We start from the raw sequence: 13,341 nt of genomic DNA, 5'->3' as shown, positions 1-13,341 counted from the left end.
GTGGGATGAGAGGTGCCGCTCAGGAGAGCTATTCCAGTGGTACTGCTAGGGCTCTAGTAACGTCTCTTGTGCAAGTGAGGGCATGGGCATTTCTGGGACTTGTGTGAGGACTGAGCACATGCACTGTGTATAGACCTGGTCCAAAATTATTCTTGTGGCTGGAGAATATGTGGTTGGGGACACAGGTGCAAATGTTTAGTGCCCTTCATCTCTTTACTGTGTGTAGAGAATATGTGGGTAGGGGTGCCTTTTTCGATCACTGTCTGTGCCATTAGTTTTCTGAATGATGAGATATCCCTTGGGCTACAGTTGAACATGTAAGATGTTGAAGATATAGCTGTCTTCTGTCAAAGTTTCATTAAAAAACAAGGAATACGTAATCTTTAGTTGTTGCTGGAGGCATGTAATCACTGGTGGACCCTGGCTGAGCTGATCTCAAAAACCATCCCAAGGTTTTGTTTTGTGGTAGTGGCTGTCACCCAGTGGGGTACTGAAGTCCCTATTTTGTATCTTCTTCCCTGAAGCAAGGTTCTGCACCCTAGAAAGATTTCACAGGATGTGAGTTTCTCTCTCTTTGGAACATAATGCCCTTCTACCTCCCGCCCAGAAATCTCCATGCCCCAAAGTGCCACGTTTCTCTTCTGGGTTCCCAAGCCCACATACACAGCACCCTCTCCTCTGTTGCACTTCATCCCTTTTTCTCTGATGAAGTGGTGTGTCACCAATCAAAGGGAAGAGATGTGAAAACCAGTTTGGTTTTGGCTTGTTCCAGCTCTAGATCAGAGTGCCTGTGCAGAAACCACCATCCCTCCCTTGTGGAAAGGAGTAGGAGCAAAGGAAGCTACACACACACAGGGTTGCAGGTCCAAGTGGCTCAAAGTAAGGCTCACTCAGACCCCATAGGCTCAAAGGGCAGCACAGAGCAGAGGTCAATATTAGGGTCATGGGCATCCTGATCCTACGGTACTGTAAATATGTCTGGTATTGTGTTTGTTTTGTTTGCTAGCTCACAGCTATGTGGGAGAGTGGCTGTTTGAGCTTCTGCCCCACATCTGAGGCAGCCTGCAGAATTCTTGATTAATGCATTGATGACTCTCAGAAAAGTGTTATTTCTCCTCAGAAAGCTCTGCAGGATTCCTCAGTTCTGTTCTCTAGCTGGCACCATGGAAGAAATAACTTGTGGGTTAGACCTTAAAATGATCCAGTATCGACCTTCTGGTTCCAGTCCTTCCTACACCACAAACAGCAATGCTTATAAATTTATAAACTATGAAAAATTAAACACGTGGTGAACTATAATAGCACTTTAAAAACAATACATTGAGAGCTGGCACATACCGCTGAGATTACTCAGATACTTTCATGAGCGTGCAGGGCTGCAATCCACTTGCCCAGCACACGTAGACCATTTATTGTTAATAGTAAGAGTAGTAGTAATTGTTTGGTAGTGGATGATTAGGAAACTTGTCAGCTTGGTCAAGACTTTTCAGAAGTGCTTAGACCTCCACAATGTTTACTAGGAATGGAGGACATGGGATAGAGAGTCCTCCTGAAAGTCTGAGCATTAGTCACCTTGGGGAGGTAAATGCACAGAGCATGTTGGTTTTTTTTTTTCCAATCCACCTGTGTGCCAGGTGTTCAACAAGGATATTACAGGCATGCTCCTGGCTACACAGCACCTAAAAACTGCAATCAGGACTGGTTTTTAAAGAATTTGTCATTTAGTAGAGCTGGGGGTCTGTATTTATGCCCATTCTTGGAGACACAGGAATTTTGTGATGGACTACGTTGTCTGAACAGACAATCTTAAGTTGGGATATTGCTGGGTCTCATTGTTTTCTTTGTGGTAGTCTGCATAACTACTTCACTTTGGAAAGTTCAAGCAAGAAAGGATTTCATACATAGCAAAGTTAGTTCCTGAAACCTATCTTTACAACTTACCTTTTTTTTCTTGGTCCATCTTTCTTTATCACCCTGATGCTGACCATGGTAGAGCTTCTGAAGAGTGGATGAAGCCGGTTTGTTTTGTCATAATCTATAAAGATCTGCACTTTCCTTAACTTGTGTTCTTCAACTCAGTAACTGCTAACAGAACATAGGGATTGCTTCCTTTCCTCTCCTCCTGGATCAGTAAATTTCTGGGTTCTAGTTTAGATATACTGCTATATTAAATAAAATCTGAAATGCTGAAAGCCTTCAGCATGACTTCAGACCAAGTGTCTGAGTAATACTTGGATGAAGGAGATATTGGAATGACAACCTAGGTACATGTAGTTAGTAGGATTGATTAAATAGTTTAAAAATATTTTTATTTTTGATTTTTGTCTTTTTAGCCTTGAAATGATACCTTGTTTATAAATTTTGCCATTTTTTAATCCAAAATAGTATCAGGGATGTGGGTCAAGGCTTCATCCACTGCAAACAAAATTATTACACTGATTGTGTTGACCTTGAGCTAAATAGCCCATTCTGTATCCCATTTCTAATAAAAAAGCCAACTAAAATCTTGAGCTGTTTTTCCAAAAATCTGAGAAATATTGAAGTTTTTCTGTTCATGCACATAAACATGTGCATGAAAAATGAATATGTTACTAGCAAAACAGTCCACAAGCACTGAAATATTCTTGGCATCTAAGCCATGGGGAGAACCGAGTGCATCTAAGAGAGGTTTGCAGCTATCAGTTTTGTAAAATAAGGTCTTGTTGTTATCCTCCTGGTCCTCTGGAGACCCCTGAAATGCTTTATTGAGGCTAGAGAAAGGTGAAATGGAATAGTGTTTTACAGAACGAACTCCAGTGGCAACTGTGATGCTAGTTCATCATGTACTGGGGTATATTTAGCCTTTTGAGTGTTTGTGCTGATGATAAGCCCCAAATGCTACTTAAAACTCATACATACTTTAAAAAACTGATAATGAACTGTTTTAATCTGTGAATGTTGGAATTTCTGCAGGATAGAGCTAAAAAATGGTTTAGGTACGTTAAGGTTAAATAAGTCCATTAGTAAAAAGACTGTTATCTTACAATTGCCTGGCAATGGCAGTAGATGAAATGGTTCAGATAAAATATGTCCTAAGGCAAAACACTCTGATCCCTTTCTAAAAAAAATAAGAAAGATCTGTGATCTTAAAAAATTTGATTACATTATTAATGTGTAAAATGTTACATGCTTTTGCACTTCAATTTTTCTCTGTCTTTACAATAGTTCATTATTTTTCATCAGATACAAGCTTATAGGTCTTCTCATAATTTATGTCTCCTGCCGTTTGTTTCAAGTATCCAGCAATGAGAATAATTATGCTTGCCTTTTGGTATTCTTTGTGTTCAGGAAACAATGCATCAGGGAGGCTGTTTCAGAGATGCAGACTCTTGCAGGCAACCAGCCAAAAGAGGCAGAAGTCTGGAAACAGAGCTTAAAAAACTTCAGGTGATTCTTCCCTCATTTGTAACCGTAGAGCCCACAGAAGTAAGCTAGACTGATTTGCTTCTTATAAGGGCAAGATCTAGCCATTTTAATTCCATTTTTCTTTCCTTCTTAATAGTTTATACTATTTCTTATGTTAGGCATCAAAAATTGGAGTTGGTCGCATGACTGCTGTTTGATAATGCCCAGAACCTCAAATTAGAGAAGCATGTAACTTTGCTAAACTTAGAGGCTGAAGTTTTTTTGGGCTGCATGTCTGCCAGGGATTTATCCTATTTTCTGCAAGTTTGTTCCTGGTCTTCCTGAGAAACGCGCTGGCAAAAAGCATATTGTTCTGCAGCTTACAAAAAATCAGTCAATTTTGGTGTATTCTTGTGTGAGAAGCAGATCTGGAATGACCAGATACTAGAAAAAAAGACTCAAAGGAAAGTTGCCTGTCTATGAGGTTGCCTATTTCTTCTAGCTTTTTCATAAAAACAAGTCTGAATATAGTCATAGTTATTCCCCTTTAAAAAAATTGATGTACATGTGCTCAGTGGCAAACCATCTAGCAGCTCATCAGAGGGCTGGAATACCTCTCCTATGAGGAAAGGCTGAGAGAGTTAGGGTTGTTCAGACTGAAGGCTTTAGGGAGACCTTATTGTGACCTTTTAGTACTTAAAAGGGGCCTATAAGAAGGATGAGGACAGACTTTTTAGAAGGGTGTGTTATGACGGCACAAGGAGTAATGGTTTTAAACTAAAGGAGGGGAGATTCAAGTTAGACATAAGGAAGAAATTTTCTACAATGAGGGTGGTGAAACACTGGCCCAGGTTGCCCAGAGAGGTGGTAGATGCCCCATCCCTGGAGACATTCCAGGCCAGGTTGGACGGGGCTCTGAAGCAACCTGATCTAGTTGAAGATGTCCCTGCTCATGGCAGGGGGGTCAGACTAGGTGGCCTTTCAAGGTCCCTTCCAACCCAAAATATTCTATGATCATAATTTTTTCCAAGGGCACCTTTTACACCAAATATATTCCATCTCTTTGTTGGTCTTAATCTTCAAGCTGGATAGCAATGTTCAGTCCTGGCGTGGGCTCGGTAAGACTTTCTTTGGAGCTACTGCTCTTGGGCAGTGCAGTGCTGAATACAGGGGCAGAGATCACAGAAGTGACAATAGACTTCCCAGGAAAGCACAGGAGGAGAAGACAGCTTCCACATCAAAATGGAGCAGGGCTTGGCCTGGCATGAACAGGGTTGTGGACAGAAGGGCTTTGACAACACAAAGAGAAATGGACCTGCACAGTGGCATGACTTGGAGGGGAAAAATGGGTAATTATGTTGGAATTACAGGAACAGGCTATTAGCACAGAGGAGAAGAGCCCATGGTGGCTTTAAAACACTTCTTACCAAATTAGGATGTGAGTGCATGAATCCAATATGCCTCAGATGAAGTGGTTTGTTAACTAATTAAGATTTCCCATAAAGGAATCTGTTCTGTCTTTTTATTGAGAGCAACTAGACCTTCTGGATTCTTACAAGTGTGTCATTGCTTTTTTCTTCATCGTCTCTCTCTGCTGGATGAGTTTATTGACTGCATTTTAATATCTTCTGAAGAACTACACAAAAAAACCTTTACGGTACTTTGGTCTCCATGGCAAAGGTTTGGCTGCTATTGCTTTTGAATATGAATTTCAGGGTACAGCACTGATAATCGTATTAGTCTGTCCAAGGGAAAAAAAAAGAAATATAAATTTACTTTGTGTTAGAGGTAATTTCCTTTATTAGACTTGTATAAGAATGCATGTTTTAAAGAGAAAAAGCATTCAAGAATGTTTGTTGCATTTTTCTATGGTCTCATGTAGGCTGAAGTGCCATATTTTGACCACATAAAAGGATCGAGTAAGGTTGCGGTTACCTTATATTAGGATATATATTAATCTCCTGTATTCTATTAGCACGCGTGTAAATCTTATCCATTTAAAACAAAAGAGAGCTATAACATGCAGTTTGGGTTCACTCCACCATGCATAAGCAGACTCTGCTTTAAATAGTTGATAATAACCGTTTGGGTTTGTAGGAAAGTTGGCAAGAATGCCTTCTGCTAGGTGACCTTTGCAAATGCTTCTGCTGCTGCTACATGTAGTACCTAAGAAGATGATGTTTACTGGACTGGTTCTCTCCTGGGAGCTGGGAAAGAGGACACAGCAGCTCTTTGAGGCTTGGCAGAAGATAATCAGAGATGTCACTCCCCACTCCATTGCTGCCAAATACAATTAAAACTTTTGCTGGGGAGAAAATCATTTAAGGGTTGCATTTAAATCTTAGAAGGGAATTTCAGACACATGTGAAATACTTCATTTTCAGCAGCTGATGCTGTAAACAAAATGTAGATACTAGTGACAGAGTAGAATTTGTTTTTCTTGCAATGAATACAAGGTATAAAGTGTTTATTGACTTAAAAAGAAAAACTGAGCAAACAGAATAAAGAAGAAAGCATGCATGGCTGCTTTGAAGGAAAGAATGTTTTTATTTCATACTTTGAAGAAATTGTTCAAGTAGTTCAGCCGTGTAAAAATGTGACCCCTCTAATGCTGCCAAGGGCAGTGAGAACAGGGATAATCTGCTGAGGAAATGCAGCTCACGCCAGCCAAAAGGAGAGTTTTAAACTTGTAACACCAATTTTTCCAGGAGTGAAACATGTGCAGATGGGCAGACTTGTACTGTTCTTTGCTTGCTGAAGAATCCCATTACCTGTTTGGAGGAACATTCCCTCTGCTCTTTGCTGCAGATGCATGCAGACGTGAGGGAGAATCCTGATGTATCTTCTCTATACTCCCTTTTCTTCCCAGTTAAAAGCTCCACATAAGAGTAAAGAAGCTTCAGGAAAACTATATAAAAGTTACATTTAATCTTGCATTATTCTCCTCCCAAAAGACTTGCAGCATAGCTACCAGAAAAGGTGTAGACCAAACTGTTATATTGCAACATCCTTACATGGTGATATAGAAATCAGTGATCTCATCAGTGCTGTGGTAATGCGTAATGTACATATGCCAGCCTTATAATGTTTCTGTGGGTGTACAAGTTATTATTCATGTTAGTGTGTGTTATGGTTGAACTCAAGCTAGCCATATAACCACGATAGCCACACACTCACCCCTCCTCCCCTTGCCCCCCAAATACAGGACATAATCAAAAAGGAAGGGAGAAACTTGGATTGAGATAAACACAGTCTAATGAAATAACAAAATACTAATACACTACTAGTAAATATATAGATATAATGTAAATAGAATATAAAATAAAAGATACTCAAGGCAATTCCTCACAAACTCCGTCCACACTGAGCAGCCAGACCCAGGAAGCAGCACCTGGTCCTGAACAGCTGATCTCAGAGAGAGAAAAAGAGGGAAAAGAGCAGAAAGGCCCCGAAGCCTCTTCAAAATGACAGGATGGCAAAAGCCAATCTAAAGAAAGTTCTGAACAGAACTCCCCCAAACAGGTCTCCAAGAGCGAAGAGAAGAGCCAGAGAGAGCGAGAGAGAGTGGAAGATTCCAACTTTCTTTAAATATTAAGCATGACAATAATGGAATGGAATACTCCTATTGATCAGTCTGGATGTCAGTCAAGCTCTGCCCCATCCATGCCCCGCTTCCTCGCTGCCTCACACCTGTGGGCAGAGCTCAGAGTGTCCTTGGCTCTCAGATTAGAGCAATTAAAAACATTAACTGTCCTCGGGTGTTATCTTCTTGTTCTCAAACTAAGTCCAAATAATGACCATGCTAGCTATGGAAATGTTTCTAACTGCATGAAGAAAATTAACCCATTTTCAGTCAAACCAGCACAGTGTGGTACTGTAATGCCCTTCTACACTGCTGTGCACACCCTTGAACTCCCAGTTTCTGCTGTAAAATTTAGGCAGGGCTTCCTCTACATAATAGAAGTAGGGAGGAAGAAGAATGGATGGAAACCACTTCTTCCCTCCCTGTCCCTTGCAGATCAGTGTTGCCAGGTCTGTGTGGTTCTGTGAATGCTGAAGGGAAGTGTCTGAAAGAAGGGTTGTGTTGCACAGGTAGTCCTAGGGTCCTCACATCAACCTGAGACAGATGAAGTCTCATAGAGCAGGTCTTTCTAATTAGAGGGAGAGACACAGCCCCTCCAACACACTGCTCCTATCATTGATTTCTGGTCCTTGGAACATGGTAATATCTCTCTTTTTTTTCTTTTTTCCCCTTTTGGGAAAAACTTGAGTGAAATTGCTCAGTAGTCCCTCACAGGTCCTATTTTAAAACCGTCTGCTTCAGAAGGTTCTAACCCCCAAGTGTTTTTGTGTGCGATGTGGAGGTGCCCTCTGGCCATGTCCCGGTGTGTGCTTCCAGATTTGCTGTCTGGATGAACAGTGAATCTGGTCTTCAGGATGATTTTTCCTAGGACACTGTGGGTATACATATTAAGTAGCATAGAGTATTAAATGCCTTTGTGGTTAAGCTCTTCAGGTGATAAAGTATAATATCTGTTAGTCACATGAGGAACTTGGTGAAAATGTATTTGCTACTGTTTGTGAAGAACTAGTACACTACAATAAGAGCATCACAGAAAAGCTCAAAGACAGGATTTGAGTGATATGAGGATTAACTCATGGAGCACCCACTGAATAGTGAGGATAAAAAGTAATCACAGAATCACAGAATGGTTGGGGTTGGAAGGGACCTCTGAAGATCATCTAGTCCAACCCACCTGCTAAAGCAGGTTCACCTAGAGTAGATTGCACAGGAATGTGTCCAGGCGGGTTTTGAATGTCTCCAGAGAAGGAAACTCCACAACCTCTCTGAGCAGTTTGTTCCAGTGCTCTGTCATCCTCAAAGTAAAGAATATTCTCCTCATGTTTAGATGGAACCTCCTATGCTTCAGTCTGTGTCCGTTGCCCCTCATCCTAGCATTGAGCACCACTGAAATCAGTCTGGTGCCGTCCTCTTGACATCTGCTCTTCAGATATTTGTAAGCATTGATAAGATCTCCTCTCAACCTTCTCTTCTCCAGGCTGAACAGAACCAGCTCTCTCAGTCTTTCCTCCTAAGAAAGATGCTCTTGGCCCATAGTCATCTTTGTAGCCCTCTGCTGGACTACCTCCAGTAATTTCTTGTCCTTCTTAAACTGGGAAGCCCAGAACTGGATACAGTGCTTCCAGATGCGGCCTCACCAGGGCAGAGTGGGAGGATAACCTCCCTTGACCTCCTGGTCACACTCTTCCTAATGCACCCCAGGACACCGTTGGCCATCTTGGCCACAAGGGCACATTGCTGACTCATGATCAGCCTGCTGTACACCAGAACTCCCAAGTCCTTCCCTGCAATGCTGTTTTCCAGCAGGTCAACCCCTGACCTGTACTGATGCCTGGGGTTATTCCTCCCTAGGTGCAGGACCCTACACTTGCCTTTGTTGAACTTCATCAGGTTCTTCTCTGCCCAGTCCTCCAGCCTGTTCAGGTCTCGCTGAATGACAGCACAGCCTTCTGGTGTGATGGCCCTTCCTCCCAGTTTGGTATCATCAGCAAACTTGCTGAGGGTGCACTCAGTCTCTTCATCCAGGTCATTGATGAACTGGTTGAACAGGACTGGACCTAATACTGACCCCTGGGGAACCCCACTAACTGCAGGCCTCCAACCAGACTCCGTTGATCACAACCCTCTGAGCTCTGCCATCCAGCCAGTTCTTCATCCACCTCACTGTGTATTCATCCAGCCTGCAGTTCCTGAGCTTGCCTATAAGGATGTTACAAGAGACAGTGTCAAAAGCCTTGCTGAAGTCAAAGGAATAGCTGTCCATTTAGTGATTGCTGCCCACCTTGCGAGCTAAAATAGGAAGAAATCTTACAGAAAGAAATTAATGTGATAATGATGCTAAATAATAATTAGTGAAAAGGGAGTGAGCCTGAGAGAAACTATACTGAGAAACTTCATTCTGACTTTAACTTACTGCTTGACTATGTGTCCTTAATGTTCTTCTGAAGTAGTTCTGGTACACAAATGCCCATGTTTATCTATGTACACACACCCTCTTTGCAAACCCCTGTAGTTCAAGCAATAATTCTCAAGTCTTAGCCAGGATGGGAGTGAGGAAGGTCCCTTTGTACTTAGGAACATGAAATTATTCTGTCTCCATTTTTTTTTTTTTTCCCTCTAGGGAGGTCTGGGTCAGTGAAAATGTGGGATTATAGTGGAATGTCTCTTCTGTATAGTTTTGACTCTTGGAAGTATTGCCGTACTGGAATTCACTACTGCCAAAACAGCAACTACTTCCGAGTGACTGCTGAACATCTTTCAGGGGCCCTATAGGTCAGCTTAAAACAGAAATAAAGAATGCTTGATTTATTTAAAAGCACAACAAAACTAAATTTAGGTATGTTGCTAGTGAAACTATCAAGGTACTGATGATGCACTTACCTATTATTTTCTTTTATCCACAGAGATCATGTCTCTAAGACATGCACAAGGACATAACCCATGTTACTTTAACTCTTTCAGGTTTGTTCGTTCAGTAATTTTGTCTCCTGCTTTCTTCAGTCTCACAGAAGGTTTATCAGTGCCTTCTTTTCCTTAGCTCTGATTCCTCTTTCTCCGCATATTTCTTCGTCAATCTAAAATGGATTCCTACCTCATGAGCTGGGACCTACATTTTTTTGTAAAGGCAAAAACCTTACTTTCTATAGCACCTTTCTATTCTATGGACAACAGACTAGAGGAGTCTTTATGTCTTGTTCTCATACTTGCCCTGTTACTTATTTTGGCTGCAGTCACTCAGCACTTCCATTTTCTTGTTTTTGAAGTCTTTTGTAGAGCTGTTTGTGTTACAGCTGAAGTCTATAAGATCAAAATATCAATTTTCTTGAGTGGGTAGTGGTGGTATACCTATTGTGTCGGAGAAAAATAGTAATGCCATGCTTCTCTGCACCTCAGACTTTGTTCCTTCACCCTGTTGTCTGACTGCTTTGCCCCTTCTGGGAAGAGAAACCCCAGGCACAAGCTAGTGGAATTCACCGAGTTAGAAACACACCAACTTAGAAAGAGACTCTGCAGGAAAGTAATATAACTTTAATGATAATCCTCAAGCATTAAGGGATGAGGTGCTTTGTAGCACTTTGCTCCTCAATGCTCTTGCTCTGTGTCATTCTACTACCAGACATCCTTGCTTTGCTCAGGAATCAAATCACTAGAGCTGTGTTTGACATAGTGGTTTGTGTCTTTCTTCTTCATTATCATGGTAGTGGGGTTTCAGATCACCTTTCTTTGAACCTGACTGACTGAATCTGCCCAAGATTTTAACAGTTTTGAGGTGCTTCTCTTAGCAGTGTGACCTGGGTGTCAGTTTTGGTCTATATTTTATCTTGTATTTACTTCATCAGCTACACTTTTGTTCCTGGTCAGTGATATTGGCATGCTCATAACACCCAGGTATGTTTCTTCTTTCTTGTCTGCTCACGCACTCATCAATAATTCTGTTTCTACCTCCCTTATCTCTCTCTTGGAGAGATACTACTGCTTTAAAGATAACAAAAACAGAAATTCTTTTCTTCCCCTCTGATTCTCACTATTAATCTTTCTTTTCTCTCTAGCAATGTTCATGTCATTTTTGCTGTTATTGCCAAGAAAATACAGTGGTGCTCTGCTCTAGACCCTTTTCTCCCACACTATGAATACAGGCATGTATATTTTTAAGTGTGGTTCACTTAATTTTGATTCCATGTATCTGTTGTTTTGTGCCTCAACATTAACCATATTATCTATGCCTATTTCTTAATTTTCCTACCTACTCTCTGCAACCTCTCAAAGTTCATGCAAATCAGACTGATTTTTTACTTTTTTTCTATTTCTCATTATCTCTGTCTTTTCTGAAGACTACCTATTGTTAGTTTAATATTCTTACCTTCTCCTTATTATGGCTTGACTGTTTACTCTTTTCAGCTCCCTCATTGTCTGCCAATTCAAATTTTTCATTTCAGCAAATCGTATCATTCCTTGTTTTTTCTGCATTGTGCTTTTCTCATCTTGTCCTTTGGAATTTTTTCATTAACTCCTTTCACTTCTAGTTTGTTTCCACAGTTTAAATCTCTTCTTAAAAGGAGTTTCTGTGTTTTTCAACTTAATCTTGAGCATATTTTCACTCGTGGATCAGCTTTACTTGTGTTCTTTATTAGGCAATACCACCCCAGAAGGTATTGAGCTTGCCTGATGTTTTTATGTGTTTGTTGTTGCTTGTTTCTTTATATAGTCGTTCTCCAAGTGACATATTGGAAACCGTTACAAGGGGTATGGACCTTTTATTTCCAGATTCATCATTATTCTGTTTCTGCTCAGAAATAGGTTAATTTTAGGATTGTATTTTCCAGAAAGACAAAAATATAAGAAGACTTTGTTTGAAAGGGATCAACCATATAAGAACTCACAAACATCTTCTTCAGTAGCTGAAAAAAAAATAGCATTTGACAATCCGGCTGTGGAAGGGAGAGGGTTCAAGGCTCAGCTAAATGTGTCACCTTGGGCTACAGACAGTTTCTTGGCCTTTTTTCATCCTATGCCCTTTAATCCCGTGTGCCAAATACAGTGGGTCACAGATTTCAGAAGTGCTGAAAGAGCCTTAAGGAGAAAGAAAATGACTACAAAACTGTGTTTCATGGGAGCCTGGAAACCTGGAAGGAGAATCCAGCTGTGGAAGTTAAAGTTAAAATACTTCTGGTTTGGGGATTCACCGTATGGTTTAGGGTCCTGATTTCATCCTGAGTTTTTCTTTGTTTGATGCAACACTCAGCTTCTGCAGATCAACACTTTTGGTGCAAGCGTCGCCTTTCACTAAAAAAAGAACCAACCCAAAACATTCTTCTATCTTTTACATCTCTAGAGAAAAGAACATTTGATGTGACTATGTCTGAAAGGTTCATAAACTAGAATGTGGTTGTTGTATGAAGTCTTAAAATTTTATTATTTTTTAAAAATCATTTTATGATTTTTAAATCCATCTTCTTGATTTGGGGGACGCGTGATTTGTCATTTGCCATCACAATCAGAGTTTAACAGTACTGACTGCAAATACTTCTCATTCCTTCCAGAGGTGGAAAGATGTAGATCACTTACTTTGGTATGCCTTTGTAATAGAAAGGACAGTGGAGAAGTGTTTCCATGGGAAAATCGCTGAAGAATCTATGTTTATATGATGCAATTACTGGGGGAAAGGCCCTGTCATGTACAAACTGGGGAAACTGGGAGAGAGTTATGAGAAACTGTTTCACGTAGAGGCGTGCCTGAAAGGATAAAGATCTCTTAAAATGCTTTTAGCTGTAGCTAGGCCTGGAATGGGTTTATGACTCTGGTTGAGAGGTGTGAAGCTTGGAGAACTGTAGTAGGGCACACGGGCCCTACTTTTAAAGATCTGGAAGAATGGCTGGCTCCCCTGTGCAATTCAGTGATGCACAGCTGCAGGGATTCAGACCAAGCCTTTGATTTCCTGTCTGGCTTATACGAACTGGTATAGAGAGATGAGGAAAAATAATAGTGCTTCTCAGAAGGGGAAAGGATATGCTTTGGCTAAGGGAAGCCTGAGGGATCCTGGCCTTCATTGTATAGAGCTGTCCTGGGCTTTTTATGGGGGAGGAATGGACAGATAGAGGACTAAAATAATAAGGACTGGTCAGGAGATTTCTCATTAGGGTGTCACAATGATCATTGCCCTGGAAGATGAGACTAGCCTGTGGCTACTTTCTGTGTGTTCTTGAAACAGTGGACCTACTGCAGGGGTTCTGATAGCCAATTTACTCCTGCTTCCTTGACACCTTAAGAGACTGCCTTGATGCAGAAGATATTCAGCCCATGTAGGGAAATTCCTTAATTTGAATGTCAGATTGAAGGACACAATCATAGTGGTTTTAGATCTCAACCAGTGTCTG

The sequence above is a fragment of the Patagioenas fasciata genome, chromosome 1 (genome assembly GCF_037038585.1).
Source record: "Patagioenas fasciata isolate bPatFas1 chromosome 1, bPatFas1.hap1, whole genome shotgun sequence".
Classification (NCBI taxonomy): Eukaryota; Metazoa; Chordata; class Aves; order Columbiformes; family Columbidae; genus Patagioenas; species Patagioenas fasciata.
Note: the sequence above shows the minus strand (reverse complement) of the source record.